This window comes from Poecilia reticulata, chromosome 15 (assembly GCF_904066995.2).
Source record: "Poecilia reticulata chromosome 15, P_reticulata-male-v2, whole genome shotgun sequence".
Classification (NCBI taxonomy): domain Eukaryota; kingdom Metazoa; phylum Chordata; class Actinopteri; order Cyprinodontiformes; family Poeciliidae; genus Poecilia; species Poecilia reticulata.
This window is the reverse complement of record NC_088844.1, coordinates 27,642,106-27,652,524: the sequence shown is the minus strand read 5'-3', so window position 1 is coordinate 27,652,524 and position 10,419 is coordinate 27,642,106. Positions and strand designations below refer to the sequence as shown.

The window sequence follows — 10,419 nt, the reverse complement described above, 5'->3', positions numbered from 1 at the left end:
TAATCGATTTATGACAAATAAGCCATTTTTCAGCCCCGTATCGCAGGCGTCTTAATTGCTTCAGCTGAAAGTTAGAAAAAACGCTGCCAGGCTAAATACAGTTAGCCATGAATGCTAATAAAACATATTTTAAGCAGCATTCTGATAAGAAGGTGTGCAGACATAAATTAAAAAACGACCTTTAAGCAAATATTAAACATACTTTTCTTTGACCCCACTTATTAAACTTTTTATTGGTGATAGGTATTTTCCTAGAACCTACATAAAAGAACCACAGACAACGTATATGAATTTTATGACAAACTTTGCAAAGGAGAACAAACTCTATCAATTGCTCCTCCGAGCTGTTCATAGAGCGTTCTGAAAATCTTTGGGTAAAGCTTGTCTTTTATTTTCAAACTTCAAAGAGGGAGGATAGGCAAGATAGACAGCAGAGAAAAAACAGCAAAGGTCGTAAAACATTTTACCTAAACACAGCAAAGGTCGTAAAACAATTTACCTAAACAACTAGCAACCCAGTTCCAGATGCGATATCTGATTTACGGCCTGAGCCCGGTTCAAATCTTGGTCAAACTGTTTCACCTGAAGATGAACAGGCAGCTGTGACCCCCCAGGTCAGTTAATACACACACTAAAGAAGAGAACATTTTAATCTGCTCTAACATTAGACTGAATATGAACTAAAGTAACAACAAAATGATAATACCAAAAAATCTCTAACATTCCCCCCTTTTTATCATTTTACCACGTGTGTAAACCCTATTCAAAAGCCAAGCATAGAAAAGAAAAGAAATAAAATAGAACCAATAAATGCAAGAATGTTTTTTTTTTTCCCTAGTCTAAACATAAAAATGACACAATGACTAAATTAATATAATGAATAAATGAAATGGACAAAAACAAAAGAAAGAAACAGCAAAAAATCAAATGCAGTTTTCTCATCTCTAACACCACTTGTTTTCACATTTTCGGTGTAGGAATCATTCAGCAAATGAATTAATCTGTTTATTGATTACAGAACATCATCATTGTTCAGAAAATCGTCAGAACCTCGAAACAAGTCATCTTCATTTGTCTCATAGGATGCCTTTGCTAGCTGATAACTGACAACAGTTGTGTTAATTGTTTTAAACAACATACTTCGTAGGCAAGGAATAATGCAACCCGTAAAAAGACAGAACAGAACCAAAACAATCAGAATAGGTGTCACGAGCTTTAACAATAAAGTCCACCATGGACCAGACGTGAGCCATGAAAACAAATCAAAAAAGGATGAGCCGCGTGTTCCACTCTCCACATATTTTTTAAGATCCTCCAGCTCATATAGAGCATCAGAAATAGTTCCTCCAGTGCCTGTTTCATCCGGCACAAAAGTGCAGCACGTTGGGCCAATAATTTTGCAGACCCCTCCCTGAGGGGCAGTGAGGAAATCCAGAACAACACGATTTTGCATGACCATGTTTCTCAGTTCAGTCAGCTCCTTCGCGGTGCCATTGGCCAGCTGGTATGTGATGTTGATTAGTCGCAGTAATCCGTACCTGTTTATCTCTACGTGGTCCCGAATCTCACCTACTCCAACCCACGGAAACAAACCTTGCATGAATTTTTCTCCGCCGTTCCAAATCCTGAATTCCCATGGAACTCCAGTGTGTGTAGTTAGGCCTCCCCATTTTTTGACCTCTGACATAACTGTTCGTTTGGAGCGGGTACGTGGATCATCTTGTGCTTTCCTGATGAACGCAATCGGGTTGATTAACGGAACCACAGCACACAGTCCTCCCCAATTTTTTGGTAAAAACATGTATGCTTCATTTCCACATATGAAGTACCAATCTGCCAACATACGTGAACCATAGTCTCCTGGCACTATGGCACTGCACAGCGTTGTCTCCTGTTTCCTCTTTGTCTTATGCGTGATGTTGAAACTCCTCTCCTGAAGCAAGTTGTCACAGTCTGGGTTGTCCTTCCAGACTTTGCAGTGTGGAGTCATCCTTTGACCCCTGCAGGCTGTGCAGTCGATGAAATCCTGTGTCGGTTCGCAGTAGGTGTAAACTCTGTTACACAAGTTCCAGGGCAACGTCCCTAGAATAACATGTCCATTATTGTAGACACAGTTCCCCAGAGATCCTGGTTTAGCTCCTGCTAATGAAATGATCTCTGGTATCTTCCATACAGTTTGTTGAGATGATGCAAAAGGAAGTACATCGTCTGCGAGTGAACAATTTAAAAATCCAAACAGACCTTGCACAGCCTCTCCCATTCGGAGGTCAGCTGAATAGTCCTTCTCGCGCGCTCTGTCTCCCCGTAGGGGTGGGACGCGCCGTGGTCTGGTGCTTAGAACATAGAGACACATCTGTTTGTTGTCAGTAATGTCACCTGGTCGGAGGCCTGAGTTGTGAATAGAAACCGGCAGCTGCGCACACACGTAGCAGTTCACAGCATGTCCCTCGTACGCGGTTCTATTCATTAGTTTCCACCACAGGTTGGTGCTGTAGTCGTGTTTGTGGAACTCAGGCTCACGTCCTTCTCCAAACATCAAACATGCTGCAGTCACAGCGCCGTAGAAAATCCATCTGGCATATGGAGTCCCCATTGTTGCTCGGCACACAGAGATGTCAGAACCCCCAAACTAAAAGAGTGAGAATCTTAAGCGTTTCTTCACCGGGTTTGAGACGAACCACACTAAAAGTAGCACCCCTTTGCAGCCCGGAGGCAATAAAGCCCACCTTCCTCTCTACTCCGGATTAGGGGTCCAACACTCTCTGCAGCTTACAGTGACTGAGATGAATCCAGCTGGGTCTTTCAGCGATTTTTACAGCTGTTGGTGTGGTCATCAACACCTGGAATGGTCCTTCCCACCGTGGACTTGCCCAGTTCTTCCGTTTGATGACCTTTATGTAGACCCAGTCACCTGGCTTAATGGGAGGTGCCTCCTGTGGAGGAGAAGAGTCAGAAGGCAGTAAATTCGCACTGGACACTTTCTTCAGTTTAAGAGTCCTGATCATATAATCTGCTAATGTTTGTTCTTCATCAGCTTTCTGTAAGTCAGGAGCAAACAGAGGCAGTCTGTAAGCTCTCCCATGAATTATTTCAAAAGGTGTTAGACCATCTGCTGTTGAGGTGATTCTCATATAGAGCTTCACCAAGTCTAAACATTCTGGCCAGGGTCGGCCAGTGTCTGCCATGCACTTTCTTAATCTGCTTTTCACCGTGCCATTTGTTCTTTCCACAAGCCCTGCACTCTGTGGGTGATAGGCACAGTGGTTTTTCAATGTCATTCCCAAGTGAGATGCCATGTTTTGTATCACTTGGTTTACAAAATGTGGTCCATTGTCACTGTAAACAGTCTGTGGGATGCCATGCGTTGGGATAATAGTTTTGCAAATAGCCTTCGCTACTGTCAAAGCATCTGCATACTTTGATGGTACTATTTCAACCCATTTAGAAAAAGCATCTATCATCACCAGACAGTATTTGTATGGCCCACTTTGTGAAAGCTCAATAAAATCCATATACATAGTTTGAAATGGATAAGATGGTTTCGGGAACCTGCCTCGTTTTGGCCTTATGTTTCCCTGTGGGTTATGTTTCACACAGACTGGACATGCAGTACAAAAATTTTTTAGGTAGGAATTTAAACCATACGTTGTGAAATGTTGCTGTATCATGGCTTCCATCCCCCCTGTTGACACATGGCAGCGCCCATGCGTCACAATTGCTGCAGCTTTAAATAAAGATTTAGGTAGAACTGGTTTGTCCTTTACTTCAAAAATGCTCTCATCATTAATTTTCGCACCCTTAGTTATCCACATCCTTTTTTCGGCCTGTGGTGCATTGTCCTGCATGTCTTTCAGCACTTTTTTGTCTATCAGTTGTTGTTCTCCTTCAGTCTGTGCTGAGAAAGTTCCTTTCCCATGCTTCCCTGCTGCAGCTTCTTTAGCTATTTTGTCAGCTAGTCTGTTCCCATTTGAAACTTCATCCGTCCTTGTTGTATGAGCCGTGCATTTACATACAGCTAGTTTAGCTGGGAGTTGTATTGCTTGCAAAAGATTTTTAAGTAAAGATGCATGTGTCACTGGTTTCCCAGTTGATGTTGTCATTCCTCTACGCTCCCATTGTTTTGCAAAATAAAACAAAGTAGAGAAAACATACTGGCTATCTGTGTACACCGTCAAATGCATGTCCTCTGCCAGTTCACATGCCCTCGTTAAAGCAATCAATTCTGCTGCCTGTGCAGAATGAGTGCTGGAAATTTTTTCTGCTTCTATTATTTCATTTGGCAAAGCAACAACCGAATAACCTGTCTGATTTTACCCGTAGGCTCCTTTGAACATGACCCATCAACAAACCAGACCTCTCCCAATGCTAATGGGGTGTCCTGTAGGTCTGGCCTTGGAAGCTGCAAGTGCTCTGTAGCTTCTATGCAGCTGTGTGGCGTTCCATCATCTGGTAATGGAAGCAAAGTAGCTGGATTTAGAATCGTACACCGCTTTATTACAATGTGTGGTTGTGACAAAAGCGTTGCTGTATACGAAAGGTGTCGCGCTGGTGAGAGCAAATTCATTTTGCTCTGCAAAAGTAGAACATCTACCGCGTGTGGAACTAACAGCTCCATCTTGTGAAACAAGACTATGTCAGCCGACATGTGTACAGCTAATGTTGCTGCACAGACTGCTTGGACGCAGTCTGGTAGAGACTGTGCTACTGGATCTAATTTCTTTGAGTAGGAAGCCAACGGCTTTAGCTTATCACCATGGTTTTGTAGTAACACAGACGTCATAAATCCATTCCTGCAATCTACAGTTTGAATAAAAGTTTTTTCATAGTTAGGAAGAATCAAAGTTGTTGCCTGCATTAGTGCTTGTTTTAGTTCAGTGAATCTTTTTTCAGCTTCTGGATTCCAAGCTATTTTATCAGTCATGGCCATTGGGGTGCCATGAATCAAATCCTGTAAAGCCTGAGTTTTCTCAGCATAGTGTGGAATCCAGGCTCTACAGTAATTGCAAAGTCCAAGAAATGACATCATTTGTTTTTTAGTTTCTGGTTTAGGTGCTTCAGAAACAGTCTCCTTTCTCGCTTTCTGTATCTGCTTTCCCTCAGCAGACAGTGTGTGTCCCAAATAATTTACTTCTTCTCTCACCCACTGCAGCTTATCTTTGTTTACTTTGTTCCCTGTCTGACAGAGATGGTGCAGCAGAGCAAGTGAGTCTGTTCTGCAAGCTTCCTCGCTCTCTGATGCTATTAATAGATCATCAACATACACCAAAAGTTGACTTTTGTCTGACATTTGGAAATCAGATAAGCAGGTCATAATTGCCTCACAAAATATGCTTGGACTGTCTGCAAAGCCTTGGGGTAATCTGGTATATGTGTACCCCTGACCTCTGTAGGTAAAAGCAAACCAGAACTGTGAATCTGGGTGAATGGGTACAGAGAAGAATGCGTTGCTGAGGTCAATTACTGTGAAGAATTTATTGCTTGGTTTAAGCGAGTTTAGCAGTGTGTGTGGATCTGGCACATTAGGTGCTCTTGTTTGTACTGCTTCATTTACTGAACGTAAATCCTGAATCATACGCCAGTCTTTTTATTTGCTTTTGAACAGGAAAAATAGGTGTGTTACAAGGAGAATCTGAACACTTTTTTATGATTCCTCCTTTTAACAAACCTTCAATTACTGGTTTAATCCCGTTTAGTGCTTCTGGTTTTATAGGGTATTGTTTTACTCTAGGCCTCCAGCTAGATTTTGCTTTAATTTGCACCGGGGGAATTGAACCAAGCAACCCGACATCAGAGGGACCTTTTGTCCACAAGTTTTCTGGAAGTTCAGCTAGTTCAGCTACATCCTTTCCTGTCAAAAATATGTTTGTGTGTCACTCAAACGCGTGGACTTGAGCTGTGCCTGTGACTACTTCACATAGTGATTGTTTCCAGACGTCACAGCTGGGGCTGTAGCTCCAACCGTCTTCACCTTCTTTGAAATCAGCGGCTTCACCAGCCATTTTAGTTCTATTACCCACATCTACCCATGTGATATTATGTGGCTTGAATAATGAAATGTGTGGATTAGCCGGTAACTTATACAGCTCTATTTGGCTAGTCGGAAGGAGCACAGTCACAGCTGCATAAGACCGTCGGTCTGTGAACATTTCGGTCACAGCCAGTGTCACAGGATTTGTTTCTAAAAACTTTTTAACATAATCATCCTGTGGATCATTTAGGATGTTCATTGTTACATGCAACTGATTGTAGTTCATTTCCGTTTCAGGTGAGTCCAACTGTTCACGAGCTTCTCTAAGAAGCTTTCCTGGGACATGAGGATTGTCAGCTGGCTTTAAATCATATGAACAGTAGATTTGTTCATTTTTTGAACTGTGTACATATCAGAATGTTTTAATCTGACAGCTCTCATCCCATCTTGTACAGGGACTACTGCTATTCCTAATTTTGTCATTAGGTCTCTACCTAACAGATTTATTGGACATTTAGGTGACATCACAACAGAAGCTTTTACATTAATTCCTGTCTCAGGGTCTTTAAAAAATGTACTTTTTGACATTTTTTCTCTATGCGTTTGTCCATCGGCAGATTTTACCCAAATAGACTCGTTTGTGGGGTTTACACCTTTTATTTTAGTTTTAAGAACCGTTTTGCATGCACCGGTGTCACATAGAAATTCAACTTCTTCCCCACAAACATTCAGTGTGATGTAAGGTTTTCTTTTAATGCATTTAACATATCCCAAGCTGCACATATGTCCACCATTACACCAATTTGATCTGGTGGTGTGTTTTGTTTGGGTGTGGCAGAATCTAGTCATACTGAGGAGTTAGGCTTTTGTTTTTTCTCCCATCTGCTACTTCTATAGTCCTTTACGTTCTTTGCTTTGCAATCTTTTGCCCAATGGTTTGACTTGCCACAACGCCAGCAGACATCTTCGTCTTGTGTGGTGTGATTTATGGGTCGCTGCTCAGGGTGACCTCTCCTGCCTTTGTTTCTCCCTCGGCCTCTCGAGGGCCACGGAAAAAGGCAGAGGTTTCTATTTCTCCAAAATCCTCCAGATGAAAAACATCTGACCCTGTTTTTGGTTTTTTTACTACTTTTTCTGCATGACGTGCCCATGTCATCAGTTGTGGGACTGAGGCAGCATCATATTCGACCAGGTGTTTTCTAATCCAGCCCTCAATTTCAGGGCGGAAACTTGACATTAAAGCGTTTTTCAGTTGTTGTTGATATACGCTGTCGGGCCCTTCATCATAGGTAATCCCACTGTGAACTTTGAACTCTTTTTCAAACCGCAGACGAAAGTCGTCTACGTCCTCTCCAGTTTTTTGTCTTATCCCCGCTAAGTGATTGTAGTTTGCCTTTTTACGGAAAACTGTTCTAACTCTTTCACATACTGGATCCCATTGTGCTTTGTATTCGTTACTCAGCTCTGGGTTTTCTCCATCAGGGTATAGTATTGGGCCTATTCTATTTTTTCCCGTATAGTTTCCCCTTACTTTTGCCCAGTCTTTTCCTAGCGAGGTCATGGCTGCTGCCCCCGCTTCAACTCCGTTCAGTCTATAAGAATGAATTAATCCAGTCATGTCCTCTATCCATTTATTGGGATCCTCTGCTGCAGGTGTTATTCCTTCCACAGCTTTCCGGACTTCCTCTAAATTCCAGGGTCTAAAAACATATGTATGTGGTGAATCATCCGCACCAGCATTAGGGTTTGGTACCTGTATCATGGGGTACTCTTCAACATGTCCCCCGTGGAAATCAGGACTATATTGGATCTTCTTTTTAGGATTTAACCTTAAATTGTAATGTGGCTGTTCAATTGGCATATGTTCTGTTTGACTTCTGTCTCCCGCATACGGGGGTGGATCTAAACCTTCCAGTGAGGGATACAGACTACTTTGGGGCTCCTTACTGCCAGTAGCGGGCGCGTCCGGAAGACTGTCTGCCGGGGCTGTTGCTACTGGGACAGAGGCAGACGAACTTGCTTCAGCGGTTGGGGGAGGAGCAGTCGGCCGTACCTGCTCTCCCTGCCCCGCTGGAGCATTCCGTCTGGATAGCACCATTTCATTGTCTTCTGGTCTTACAAATAAGTTATTTGATTCTACAAGCTTTTTGTCTTTAATCTTTTTAATTTGTTCTTTCCGGTCTGTGGCTGCTTTTAACCATATTTTAGCACATCTCAACTCATCCTCCTTTTTAATCTTTTTTATCCCCGTTTTTCTTGCTACACTATTCTCCAAAATTCTCACAATTGCTTGCCATTTATCGATTTTTAGCTTTCCGTCTATTTTATATTTCTTTCTCCATTTTTCCATGTGTACAGTGCTACCAGGAAACCTGGACAGCATGTACTTTTCATCTCCATCGGGGCCCTCAATAAGTGAGGAATTACAAGAATGTTTATTTCCCATATTTAAAACACTTGCAATTTCAGCTTGAAAATATTATTTATTTGAATTTATTTAAATTTGGTCCAGGTTCGTTGACTCCTAGGGAGTCCTATGAACTGGAGATCTTTTCAGTGGGCCAGCAATTAAAATACCTTGTTGTGGTATTCCCCGCTTCGACTCTTTCGAGTGGGAGAATCTTGCCTGTTGCATCCACAAGAGGTTTGCTGCTTAATTCCACTGTTTTATATGAGGTAAAATACAAAGCGGTATTTAAACCTCCAACCACTCTCACACTACTCTTTCACGCACACACACACACACATCAAAGTAGCAGCAAACCAGCAATACCAGCACAGTAATGGCAACATTATCTGTTTTTGCCTTGTCAGATAACTCAGCACCAGTGATATTTTACCCATCAAAAATCAAAACCACACAGCAATGACAAGCTTCCTATCCGCCTGAGGACTTGCCCTTATGGGGTCTCCTCGAACAGAGTTTTAGCAGAGCGACATCATACAAGGATTCTCAAACCACTGAGTTTTAGCAGAGCGACATCATACAAGGATTCTCAAACCACTGAAATAGCCATTTTAAAATTCACCTACGTTTCTGTAGTTTTCGGGTTGTCCAGTCGGATCTCGTCACTCCGCCGTTGGCAGACAAAGTCGGACCTACGTCGCTGGCCCAGCGAAGAATTCTACTTCCTGGGTCTTTCTTTCCAGGTCCAGTTGACTCTGGCCGTGCACGGATTCAGCGCGTCTTCCTCTGCCTGACAGCGGTCGGTATGAGAGATCCCGGGTTTCGGCACCAAAATGATAGGTATTTTCCTAGAACCTACATAAAAGAACCACAGACAACGTATATGAATTTTATGACAAACTTTGCAAAGGAGAACAAACTCTATCAATTGCTCCTCCGAGCTGTTCATAGAGCGTTCTGAAAATCTTTGGGTAAAGCTTGTCTTTTATTTTCAAACTTCAAAGAGGGAGGATAGGCAAGATAGACAGCAGAGAAAAAACAGCAAAGGTCGTAAAACATTTTACCTAAACACAGCAAAGGTCGTAAAACAATTTACCTAAACAACTAGCAACCCAGTTCCAGATGCGATATCTGATTTACGGCCTGAGCCCGGTTCAAATCTTGGTCAAACTGTTTCACCTGAAGATGAACAGGCAGCTGTGACCCCCCAGGTCAGTTAATACACACACTAAAGAAGAGAACATTTTAATCTGCTCTAACATTAGACTGAATATGAACTAAAGTAACAACAAAATGATAATACCAAAAAATCTCTAACAATTGGTTATATGTAATATTCTAATAAAGGCTTGGAAACATCAGTCTGTGTGTTATTTCCTGAAATGCCTGTATATTATTGTTTATGACCGATTTAATGAGCGGGAACTGTGAAGTGTAAATAACTTCCTGCTACTGCCCTTTTAAAGAGGAGCAGACATAAACAGTACTCAGATAATTACATGATTATTCAACTGCAATAAAAGATTAATTCATTTTACGAGGAGGGAGAAAACACTTAAAGACAACAGGTGATCCAACTTAATGAAATGAAGTTTATTTACGTTATTTTGACCATTAAGTTGGATAAACTTAATTTGTTTCCTTGTGATAAATTAACACAACGTGCTTAAGTTGGATCAGCTGTTCTGTCTTTAGTGAGAAAATGCCATGAAACACTTTGACCTGAATGTTTCTCTGATATTAAACCTTTCAGAAACAATAAAGCAGTAAACCACTGCCATGGGTCAGGTGGGTTTTGCGGGTTTTTAAGTGGGAGTAGTGTGCGTGACAGCTCCGCAACCACAGAGGATTACCTCAGACTTTACTAAAATAATATCTTCTTGTGAAATGTGCCACTAATAACGTTCATAAATCAGCCTAATGTTTGCAGATGATGTCACTTCCTGGTAGAGAAAATATGCAGAATGAGAAACATGATGAAATCACATCAGGCTGGAATTTCCGCAGTACAACTCTGCGCCGTTTCTATTTGTTTTATTAGCGT

At 41.8% G+C, this 10,419-nt stretch overlaps 1 long non-coding RNA gene across 1 annotated transcript; it reads right to left on the bottom strand.

Moving 5' to 3' along the window:
- Nucleotides 1-287: 287 nt before the first annotated feature.
- Nucleotides 288-9,694, bottom strand: LOC145555216 (uncharacterized). Its single transcript, XR_014091314.1, has 2 exons — nucleotides 9,002-9,694; nucleotides 288-2,933 (listed from the first exon to the last, which is right to left on the bottom strand). It is a non-coding gene; the product is annotated as an uncharacterized LOC145555216 (long non-coding RNA).
- Between the last annotated feature and the right edge of the window lie 725 nt (nucleotides 9,695-10,419).